The 12,670-nt window shown below is 43.7% G+C and overlaps 1 protein-coding gene across 1 annotated transcript in view; it reads left to right on the top strand.

The window, feature by feature from the left end:
* BMPER (BMP binding endothelial regulator) overlaps positions 1–12,670 on the top strand; it is a 208,605-nt gene that overhangs the window by 95,334 nt on the left and 100,601 nt on the right. The gene's annotated exons all lie outside the window — the stretch shown is intronic.

Here is a 12,670-nt window from a genome sequence, read left to right as displayed (position 1 = left end):
TTTTGCAGGTACAAATTTTGTATCTGCGCAGGGCTCAACCCTCAAACATATCAGCTAATGGAGCAAGCCCTAATGAAACAGTAGTTACAAATGCCCTTGCCTGTAAGTCTGGATTTGTTTTTTCCAAAATAGGAATACTGTCAATAGGAATACCTGAATCCCACCTGAAGATTTCTCTTACTTCCTTATGTCCATATCAGCATGATTCCACTCACCACATTTACACGATTGATGTTGTCAAATTGGCATTGCTTTATATATATTTATTATAGGTTTTAGTCCCCTGCAAGGACCTGGGAACAGTTTAGAATGAACAGCAATCTGATTGGTTAATCTGTTCAGATTCATTGGGCTTCTTTTAGCCACTTACTTGGGGGTGAGCCCTGATTGAGCCTTTACCCATCAACAGGACCAGCTCCAGGCACCAGCGAAGGAAGCAGGTGCCTGGGGCGGCCAATAGAAAGGGGTGGCACTCCGTCAGTTATTGGGGCGGCACGTCTGGGTCTTTGGCAGCAATTCGGTGGCGAGTCCTTCATTCCCTCCCTTTGGCACTTCAGCGGCAGCTCAATCGGGTTTTTTTTTTCTTTTTTTTCCCCACCGCTTGAGGCAGCAAAAAAGCTGGAGCCGGCCCTGCCCATCAAAAGCTAATTTTGATCTCTAGCTGAGTAAAATCCTTATGCAAAGCCCAAGACAACTTGAACATCTGTCTTAGTTTGTACATCGACCCCTGTTGTGAATATAGCCTGCATCTGACATTGTTCTGCATCTCTATATGTATGTCTGTCCTGAGGTTAGAATAATGCTATTTTAATAGGTTTTCCCTCGAGGTAAAGAAAGCTTATCTGGTGACACATGAAACCTTTCAAACTTCTTCCAGAATGAAAGCTAAGAACAAATGTGTAACAGATCATCATGGGCTGAATCCTGACATTTTTGCTCCAATAAAATTCTCATTGAAACCAATGAGAACTTTGCCTGTGTAAGGATTTGGCCCTACAGTGACAAGGTGAACATAGATCAGAATCATGGAGGGGACAGTTTTGTCAGTAGATTATGGATTCACTGAACACAGAGAGAAAATGCTGTGAGTGGAATGGAAGGGGGATGATGATGAAGAGGCCAGGGCATGTGATAATGTCAAATAATGCCTTTAGATCTATTTGTTATCAATGAAATACAAATTTGTGGGGAAGCAACTCTGGCAATAATTGGTATCTTTAGTTTTCCTGGACCCTTTTCAATATGTTTTTAGACCTGCTTATGGTACAAAGACAGCCCTTCTCATATTGGTCCCTGATGTCTCTCTGGTGGTGGACAAAGACCCAGGGGTTGAGGCACACTTCTGCAGTGGGGTGTGCTGCTCCAGGAAGAGCTCTGGAAGGGATTGTTTCTTAGGTAAGCACATTCCAGCACATCACAAGAGAGCCCTCAGGGAAAGAAAGGCAACCACTTCGGTCTCTCTTCGAAAGACAAGAATAGAGCTATTCAAATACCACTTCTGCCAGGACCCACAGCCATCCCACAGCACTTTGTGCTCAACAGTATTAAAGGCAGCTGGTAGATCTACGAATCAGAATAGACACTTGGGGCCAGATTGTGGCTGGCCTTTATATGGGTGCACTGGAAGAAGGGGAAGGTACAACTGATTTCCTCTCTGTGCAGCCTACATATAGACCAGCCACAGTTGCCACCCCCCACATACTAATGAGAGCAGGATATACCATCCTAACAGTTTCCGTGCACTCCCTCTGGCCCCAATGCACCAGGATGTTTGGGGAAGGAAGGTAATATTCTGTCACCCCTTCTGTTCGATGTGTGCATGAGAACACTGGAGGAAACAATTAGATGTCTTGGGCTGCAGTGCCATCAGTATGCTGATGTTAGTCATTTTGCCTGACTCTGGTGACCCGGTTGCGCAGGTTTTGCAGCGGTTAGCAGAGATGCAGGGTGGGGGGTGGTAGTTGAGGGGCTTTTGGATAATTCTTAGGTGAAGTTAGCTAACTGGTGAAAATTAATATCTCCTTCCCTTTATAGTAGGGTAATCTGATTTCGTTGATAAGTTTTGTGTTTTTTTTTCTTTTCATCTACATCTGGCAAGGAGATTGACAAGATCTCTGACTGAAGAGAAAAGTTGCAAAGTTAATTGGAATTAGACCTGGACATCACTCAGTAGTTCAGAATTCATCTCTGTTTACTTAACAGCATTACAGACAGGAAACATATGGCACCTGTTCTTCCTTAGTCTGTACTGGCTTCCAATTTGTTTTCAGATGCAATTGAAGATGTTGGTTTTGACCTGTAATGCCCTTCATGATTTGACACCTGGTTATCTGAGACAGGTAACTGGGACACTTGAACTAAAAATCCCCAGATTTAAATGGGGAAGTGGTGGCAGGTTGTTTACTCTGATTTCTGCTGTGCCAAGCCTACAGAGACCTTCGGGATATTCTGAGAACCCTGTATATTTACACAGACTTTTGTCTGTGTTGGGTGACTGTCTAGGGGTTCAATGTTTTTTTAGGTTGTGAGTTAAAGTCCTTCAGCCAATTCATGAATTGTCAGTTAATGTATGTTTTTAAAATGATAGTACAGTCACTTAAAGTGTTTCTGCAGGTTTGAACCTATTTACCTGTTGTTTAGATATTTATTATACATACAGTATGATAGGCCATACCAATAGAATCAGTAAACAGTCTCAAACACTTTTAAAGAGAGACCACTGTACATGCCAAAAATTCTGCACAATTCTGCACGGCCTGATTTTCCCCTCACACCAGTTTTATACTATTGTAGCTCCATTGACTTCAATGCATTTCCTCTTGATTTTTATCAGTGTAAGTGAGAGCAGAATCAGACCCCAATTAGAGTCTGACTATCATTTTTCATAAATCTAATATAAATATATTGTTTATCCCACAACATACTTTCCTACATGATTAAAAGCTTACTCTTGGATTTTGGCAAAGACAGGTTCACTTCAGCAGAAGCTACTGTGTGAGGAATTTGTTAGCTAGTTCCACCTTGAAGTTAGCATCATTCACAGAGTTATAGAATCATAGAAATGTAGGAATGGAAGGGAACCTGAGAGGTCATCTAATCCACTCCCCATGCTGAGGGAGGACCAAGTAAACCTTTACCATCCCTAACAAGTGTTTGTCTAATCTGTTCTTAACCCCCCTCCCAGTGACAGGGATTCCACAACCTGCCTTAGTAACCTGTTCAAGTACCTAACTATCTTTATACTTAGAGAAAACTTTCTAATATCTAATCTAAATCTCCCTTGTTGCAGATAAAAATCATTACTTCTTATCTTATCTACAGCAGACATGAAGAACACTTGTTTATAGTCCTCATTATATAACGGCCCTTAACATATCTGAAGACTGTTAATAGGTCCCCCCTCAGTCTTCTTTTCTCAGAACTAAATATGTCCAGTTTTTTAACCTTTCCTCACCTTTCTAAGACTTTTATCATTTTTGTTGCTCTCCACTGGATTCTCCAGTTTGTCTACAGTTTTCCTAAAGTGTGGTGCTCAAAACTGGACACTATTCCAACTGAGGCCTCACCAGTGCTAAGGAGAGGGGGACAATTACCTCCTGTATCTTGCATTTGACACCCTTGTTAATACACCCCCACAGATGATATGAGCCTTTCACAACTACATGGTATTGTTGGCTCCTATTCGATTTGTGATCCACTATAACCACCTGATCCTTTTCAGCATTACTACCGCCCGACCGGTAGTTCTCCGTTTTGTAGTTGTGCATTTGATTTTTTTCCCTCCATCCTAAGTGAAGTACTTTGCACTTGTCTTTATTGAATTTCACTTTGCTGCTTTCAGACCAATTCTCTAATTTATAAATGTCATTTTGAATTCTAATGACATATAATGTCATCTACAGCACTTTCCCCTAGTTTGCTTATGAGAAAGCGTAGCGGAACGTGGCAGGGCCCCCTTGGCTCCTGCCTCTGATAAAATCTACAAAATCACTCTGAGACCTTGGGGTTAGTATCCATTGGTGCAGTTTATTCACAGGCTTGTTCCCACCACCGTTTCACCATGTATAGTTGGCCCTTCACTGTCTGTAGGAGGGAGACGCTACCTCCCTGCTTCCACTCCCTGCCTTTTCCCTTTCTTTCTGCTCCCCCTTTGCTTCCTTCCCCTGAAGCTTTTATACAGCCCCAGGATAATTAGGCGGCAGCTGTCTCTGCTTCCCCAGTTAGGGCAAAGTAATCTCCAGCCAGCTGTAGTCTATCCCCCTAAATGGAAGCTGGCATGAGAGAGGGCTGATCCTTTGCCCAGCAATCCTTTGCCCAGCACCCCATCATACACCTCCCCCATTTCTCCTACCACCAGGCTCACGCCTCCGCGTCCTCGCCTTCCTCTACTGGGGGAGGGGCGGTGTTCTATGGGGAAGTCTTTTTCCCTCTTTGGGGTCAATTCCAGGGTTTGCCATGTGGGGATCCTTCATTTCCCACACACAGAAACTACCTGGTGTGGGGGGTGGACAGCCCCACATCTTCACTGCAAGCCACAGGTCCTCACACCATTCACAGCTCCCTGGGTGTTCTCCTGTTTCTCCCCCTCTTTTCCGTCAGGGGTTCGGGGTTGGTCCCGGCTCTCTCCCAGACAATCATGGCTTCCTGTCCCCCAACCTTGCCAAATGAGGCCTGGGTCTCTTCCTCTGGGGGTCTGCTAATAAGGGGCTCCACCGGGCTTTGCTCTCTGGTCGAGGACCCTGGAGCGGACATCTTGCCCATAACTTCTCTCTCCTTTCTTGGGCTCTGTTGTCTAGGGGTTTTCTGCTTGGGGGTCTCTACCCCCTTCCTCGGGGAATCTCCCCTTTTTCTTATATTGGGCTTTCTCCCTCTGCCCACCTTCCCTCCTGCCTGGGAAGGGGCCCCAAGACAGGCCTTTTACTACCCCGACCTGTTGCCACTTAAACCTGCCCCAAACCTCAAGGTGCACCTGGGCCATAGGGTATTGCCTCCTATCTCAATGAATGCATTCTACATCCATCGTCACACTGGGAATCCACCAATGCAGCCTCACCAGCTTCCTTAGTACCAGAGAACAGGCTGAGGCCAAGTCTAGCAGGCCTCACTGGGGTTTCCTCCCCACCATCACTGGAATGGTGGACAGCTAGGATAACCTCACTGGCACCTGACCAAAATGACCAATGAGGAGACAAGATACTTTCAAAAGCTGGGGGGAGGGAGAAACAAAGCCTCTCTCTCTGTCTGGGTGAGGCTTTTGCCAGGGACAGAAGAGGCATGGAGTCTTAGAACTTAGTAAGTAATCTAGCTAGATATGCATTAGATTCTGATTCCTTTAAATGGCTGAGAAAATAAGCTGTGCTGAATGGGTTGTAGATTCCTGTTTGTGTCTTTTTGTAACTTAAGGTTTTGCCTAGAGGGATTCTCTGTGTTTTGAATCTGATTACCCTGTAAGGTATTTACCATCCTGATTTTACAGAGGTGATTCTTTTTACTTTTTCTTATATTAAAATTCTTCTTTTAAGAATCTGAATGCTTTTTCATTGTTCTTAAGATCCAAGGGTTTGGGTCTGTGTTCACCTATGCAAATTGGTGAGGATTTTTATCAAACCTTCCCCAGGAAAGGGGGTGTAAGGTTTGGGAGGATTTTGGGGGGAAAGACTCTTCCAAATGGGCTCTTTCCCAATTATATACCTGTTAGACATTTGGTGGTGGCAGCAATAAAGTCCAAGGGCAAAAGGTAAAATAGTTTGTACCTTGGGGAAGTTTTAACCTAAGCTAGTAAAAGTAAGCTTAGGATGTTTTCATGCAGGTCCCCACATCTGTATTCTAGAGTTCAGAGTGGGGAAGGAACCTTGACACACCCCTTCCCTCCAGCATTTGCCCAGCCACAAAACTCTGCCCACCGACTATCCACGTGTGAGCAGTCCCTCTTCTTGTGTCCCAGTTGTCTGCACTGCCAGCTGGTCTAGATCCTGTGGGAGCCCTTAAGGTGTCCTCCAGTTTGTCCTCCAGACCCTTCCCAGGCAGGGGTTCTCTGGGCCTTCTCCTGGGCTCCACTTCCTTGCTCAACTGTCCCACCTTCCCATGGAAGTCTGCCTCCGTAAGCTTTACAGTCGCCTCAACTGTATTTGGTTGGTGCCTCCTCACCCACACCTTATGTTCTCGGGGAGGCTTTGTAAGAACTTCTCTAGGATGAGCACATCCATGATCTCCCCACTGTGCATTAACTTTTGGGCAAATGCCCAGGGCATCAACCCTGCCCGCACCCCCATCGACCTCACCGACCGGAACTTCTGGTGGTACTTCTCTACAGACAGCCCCACCCAGGGCTGGATTAAGACCTTTATAGGCCCTAAGCACTGAAAAGATTATGGTGCCCCCCCATATGTAATTCAAAATAAAAATACTATACCGTAAAATAAAATATTATTTTTCCAAATGACACAAAATGTACATGTATGCTGAAACTAAAAAAGCTTCTTTCTAGATGTTCTGATTGCAAAATTCTGGATAAGTTCATCAAAGCTGACTCGATGAAACATGTCCACTTCCATACACAATAGGGAAAGTGAATCAAGTCTGTCCTGACACACTGTTGTTCTCTGAGGGTTTTTAATTCTTTTCGGCAGAGAAAAGAAGAGCATTCTGTGGAACAGTCAGTAATCAATGTTAGGAAAAATACGTATTGCGATCTCTACATTTGGAAATACACATTGTATTCAGTCTTTCAATATCGTGTCATGAAGATCAATATGACTAAATTTCATTTTTCCTGTTTCATTAACTTTGCGTGCATATAACAGTGAAACTGCTGTACTTCTCCACAGAGATTCATGTTCAAGTCAACAGGATAGGAGTCAAATAGCTTTTGGGAACCTTGTGAATATTATTCATCAGATAAGTCCATATCATTTAGAAAAGAAAATCTACTTGATACTACTTTGTACACTTCACCTCTCTTCTTCATACAAGCTTCAAGTGAATCAATTATAGCATAAAAAGAAAAGGAGTACTTGTGGCACCTTAGAGACGAACAAATTTATTTGAGCAGAAGCTTTCGTGAGCTCAAGCTGTAGCTCACGAAAGCTTCTGCTCAGATAAATTTGTTTGTCTCTAAGGTGCCACAAGTACTCCTTTTCTTTTTGCAAATACAGACTAACACGGCTGCTACTCTGAAGCCTGTAATTATAGCATAGTAAGTAGATATGCGAAATTACACAACGTACACTATTTATATATAACGAATCAAGTACGTATAACTCAGAAGAATATATCAATAATAAAACAAAATTTATTGCACTACATGACAGGATCTGATTTCCTCGCATTATTTCGATCTATGTTAGTAGGATGCCCCCCTGGTTTAGGTGGGGATAAGAGAACATAAAAACAGGGGAAGAGTGTTTAGTTGAGTGTAAGGAAGTCTAAGAAAGTTCTGATTTTTCCTATGATGACTACTTCAATGCTTTTTTTTGGAAATATCAAATGTTTTTTTTTAAAAAAAACAACCTTTTTTTGTGCCCCCTGCTTTGCTGGTGCCCTAAGCATGTGCTTCGTCTGCCTGTTGGGTAATCCAGCCCTAGCCCCACGCAAACCAGGACAGCTGCCTTTACTGCTTCATTCCTGGCCTGCTCTTCACTTAGAGCCAGTAGGCCATTGGGCTTGGCTGGCTAGGTAGGGAGTCAGTCGCAGGGCCCAGGTTGCCCTGTCCCATCCAGCCCCAATGGCTACCTGCTTAAATGTGTTTAGGAAGGTGTCAGGACTGTGTAAAATGGGCCCAACAGATGACCCTAAGCCCAGCGCCTGGATCCATCCCCTCCTGTGGGACTCATCACTTTCTGCAGGAGCTGCTATTGGATGCTAGCCTGCTCCTGAATGAAGTCCTGCAGGCTCTTCTGCTATTCTGCCTGCCAGGTGAGCAGGGCCTGTCTCCCCAGCTGGTGGGTTTGCTGAAAACTGTACAATGCCTTCTGCACTCCTCTTGCTGCTTGACCAGCCACTGCATGGTCTCCTCCATCTCCAGGCTGCCAAACACTTGCTCTGTCACAGGATCCCAGACAAGCCCCCACATGTAGCAGTTCGCAGCAGGGTCCCTTGGCTCCTTTCTCTGCTAAGTCCACAAAATCACTCTGACACTCTGGAGTTGCATCCACTGCTACAGTTTATTCACAGGCTTGTTCCCACCATCATTTCACTGTGTACAGTTGGCCCTTCACCATCAGGCGGGAGAGAGGGACTCCCTGCCTTTTTCCCTTTCTTTCTGCCTTCCCCAAGGCTTTTATACAGTCCCAGGCTAATTAGCTGGCAGCTGTCTCCGCGTCCCCAATTAGGGCCACGTTATCTCCAGGCAGCTCTAATCTATCCCCCTAAATGGGAGCTGGCGTGACAGAGAGCTGACTCAGCAATCCTTTGCCCAGCACCCTGTCACAGAATGTTATATGGGTCAGTGTCAAAAGCCTTACTAAAACTGAGATGAATCATGTCTACTGCTTCCCACCCCATCCACTAAGCCAATAATCCTTTCAAAGAAGGAAATTGGGTTGATTTGGACTGATTTGTTCTTGACAAATCCATGTTGGCTATTTTTTATAACCCCATTATCCTCCAGGTGCTTAAAAATTAATTCTTTAATCCTTTGTTCAAGCATGTTTCCAGGTATCAAAGTTAGACTGACTGGTCTATAATACAGGGTATTCTTTGTTCCCCTTTTTAAGTTTGCCTTTCTTCAGTCCTATGGGACCTAACCCATCCTCCATGAGTTCTCAAAGATAATTGCTAATGTTTCTGAGATTTCTTGAGCTAGTTCCTTAAGCACCCTAGGGTTGAATTTCATCAGGCTCTGCTGACTAGAATATTTCTAACTTCTCTAGATAGTATTTAACCTGTACTTTCCCTATTCTGGCTTTTATTATGAATATAGCCATTTGATTTTGTCACAGCAAAATAATTTGTAGTTTTCTGTAGGAATTTTCAGTGAATCAAAGTTAATACTGGGAAAGAGGGCAACAAGTAATTTTCCATTTGCTTTTTTCTTGATCTATTGTAGCAACATATTGTATTTGTACACAACTTCTTTTCATGCTGTTTGAAGCACTGGGGACTCCTCCTGGGATTTTGAACTCAGGACAAGTAATGCTGCATGTTTTTAGGAGAATAAAGGTCCAGATCATAGCATTGTACAGGTTTTGATGTTTTCTTAAAGCTTGAAACTCACCAACTCTCTATAATAGCTGAAGACCAGGTGGAGTTACTATTATTTTAAATTAAATCGGTTGATTTGTTTTATGTCTTTTTGAACATACACCATATGATGACATGTAAGTCTGGAATATCTATCTTGGGTAGCAGAGACCTGGAATGTTGCTTCACTCTTAGGACCTAAACAGCATAACAGCTGGAATCAGAAACCAGTGATAAAAAGCCAGACATGATTCAGTTTGAGAGAAAATTCCTGGATGGGGGAAAGGAGAGGTGAGCAGAATGGAAAAAGGTGCTGAGCACAAAGGAACTAAAAATAAAAGGCAAAAACAAACAACCATTTAGCATTACTTATCAATAGGACGCTACCAAATTCACTGCCATGAAAAACATGTTGCGGACCATGAAATCTGGTCTCCCCCCATGAAATCTGATCTTTTGTGTACTTTTACCCTATTCTATACATATTTCATGGAGGAGACCAGCATTTCCCAAACTGGCAGTCCTGATCCAAAAAGGAAAGGCGGGGGAGGCAAAAGGTTATTGTTGGGGGGGGGGTCCACAGTATTGCCACCCTTACCTCTGTGCTGCCTTCAGAGCTGGACAGCCGAAGAGGAGAAGTGGCAGGCTGAGAGCACAGCTTTGAAGGCAGCGCCACTGCCAGCAGCAGCACAGAAGTATGGATGGCCTGGTACGGTATTGCCACTCTTACTTGTGTGCTGCTGCCTTCAGAGCTGGGCCCTTGGCTAGGAACTACCACTCTCCGGCTGCCCAGCTCTGAAGGCAGCAGCACTGAAGTAAGAGTGGCAATACCGTACCAGGCCATCCTTCCTTCTTCGCTGCTGCTGGCGGTGAGACTGCATTCAGAGCTGGGCTTCCGGCCAGCAGTCCTGCTTTCTGGCTGCCTAGCTCTGAAGGCAGTGCTGCTGTGAACAGCAGTGTAGAAGTAAGGGTGGCAATACCTCGACCCTTCTACAATAACCTTGCGACTCCCCCACAACCCCCCTTTGAGTCAGGACTCCTACAGTTACAACACCATGAAATTTCAGATTTAAATATCTGTAATCATGAAATTTATGATTTTAAAAATTCTATGACTGTGAAATTGACCAAAATGGACCGTGAACTTGGTAGGGCCCTTCTTATCAAATGAAAACATATTTCTGTTTGGTGGAAAACACGTGTCCTAGGGCCTTTTCTGAACAACATTTTGTGAGATTCCTGATGATAAAGTATCTCCTAGACCTCTGTGTAATATCCTATATATTGGTTATGTTTAGTGACAATCAAGATTTACAAAAGTGGCTAGTGGCTTTGGGTGCTTTAATTTCTGGATATCCAACTTGCGACACCTTTTTGGGGGGTTGATTTTCAGAAGGAGGTTCTTTTAGGTGTTTGGGGGGATAATACCATCCCCCCATTTAATTAAGGTTCAGCTGGAAATAACCAGACCTTCTGTACCATGTGATATAATTTAAGCTGAGGATGTTTGCCAATTGTGGCTTTTGCAGCAGCCAATCTTGTTGAGGAGATGAATTGAAGCTGTTTTGTAAATGTGAGCCAGGGCTGAGGTGATCTGGAGGAAAAGAGAACATTTATGATTAGAGGCTCCCCCTTTTTTAGGATCTTCATTCCTGATTCACCAAGGGGATTATAAATCAAATGCAGAGATGATGAAATTTATGAGGTAGGATGAACAAAACTGCATTAACTCCCTTACTCAGCCCTGAACAGCCCCAGCTAACCTCAGAAACCACACAGTGGGTTAAAATATATACGCACCTAAACTCTTCAATGCACTGTGAGAAGTGTAGTATAAAAACCTAAGCAGAACAGAACAGACTAGAAAGGGGTTTCTCCATGAAGGATTGCACCTGAGTTTTGGCTTGATCAGTCAAAGAAGTGGGGCTGCAAAACAGTTTGGGGGATGTGAATATGCAGAAAACAATATCCATAGATGAAGCTGTGGGAAGGGGCCCTTTCATATTGCAGGGCTCTGGTCATCCAATCTACTAGAGCATTCCTTAACCCCCGTCAGTGTTCTTCTCCCTCCACCCACCCCCATCTGATCAAGGACTCCATGCTCTAATTACTCATTCACATTATCTTTTCAGGATGGGTTCTGTCTTCTAGGAGCTTTCCCCTCAGTGGATTGACAGCACCATTTCTGTGAGCCAGGGAGAGAGATTTATTCTCTCATTCTGCACCTGTGCCTCTTGCTAAAGAGCTCTTCCCTGAGCATCAGAAGAATCCTCTGTGAAGGAATTCATTTTGTTTTGTCAAAGTTTCCTGTTTGATCCATAATTTAGATTAGCAGTTTCAGCTTGCAATAAACTCTGTATTCCTGGATGCTGCAATGAAAGAATGATGAGCAGGCCATAGCCATGTGCATTCAGGATACTTCATTGGCCCCCTTGGGGCAGATGGGCAAAAATGTTCTTTTCAGAGAGTTCTGAGTCTGAAATCTTATTACAGTATGTGATACAGACAGTACATTATTTTTTTTCATAATAGTATCAATGGAGTAGTCTGCTCTCGCTACATAAAAGCTCACTCTAGTTCACTATGCTATTGTACTGTTTGGGGGTGGAGTCTTGTACCATAATTTCAAACAGTGAACTCTTAAAAGAATGGCTTTTTCCATCTGTTTCAAGGGAGGTCAGAGAAGAATCCTGAATGAATATGGCTGTGGACTACTCATAATTCTTTCATTGCAGCATCCAGGAATACAGAGTATATTGTGGTCTGAATCTTCTGCTCTAAATTATGGATTGGGCAGGACATTTAGATTAAACTAACTGAATTCCCTTCATGGGACAAAGGTGACCATATTTTATAAGTGAAAAACCTGGATACCAGTCCTGGGTGTGGAGGACATTTTGGTTGAGGTCTTGAGATGTGCACAGAAAGGTTTTGGCAACAGAGCGGTGAGAGGAAAAGTCTCTCTTTCTCTCCATCTTTAGCCAAAATATCCCCTCCCCACTAGAGTGACCAGATGTCCCAATTTCACAGGGGCAGGGGCTTTGTCTTATAAAGGTGCATATTACCCCTGACCCCTTGTCCCAATTTGTCACACTTGCGATCTGGTCACCCTACTCCCCACCATCCCCTACAAACCTCCCTTTTAGAATAAAAAACAGGATATTATTTAGACTGAAAACTCTTTGAGACACAAATGGTCTTTTTTAACTATATGTGTGTACAGCATCTAGGACAATAGGGCCCGGCTTCCTGACTAGGGCCTTGAATCACTACTGCATTACAAGTAATAAATAATGTTTCAGTAAAGAATATTTATCTCTGTCACCTTCACTTTTTTTCCTCCAGTCCCAACGCTTTTGCCTCTTTCTCTACCCTATATCTGCAAGGCCAACTTCTTTTTTCCTTTGAAATCACCTCTGAACCAAGTCCTGCCTTATTTCTACTCTTTCCCCCTTGTCACTATATTGTTGTTTGATTTCCTTCAACTGAT

This window comes from Dermochelys coriacea, chromosome 2 (genome assembly GCF_009764565.3).
Source record: "Dermochelys coriacea isolate rDerCor1 chromosome 2, rDerCor1.pri.v4, whole genome shotgun sequence".
Taxonomy (NCBI): Eukaryota; Metazoa; Chordata; order Testudines; family Dermochelyidae; genus Dermochelys; species Dermochelys coriacea.
Note: the sequence above shows the minus strand (reverse complement) of the source record. Positions and strands in the feature narration are given on the sequence as shown.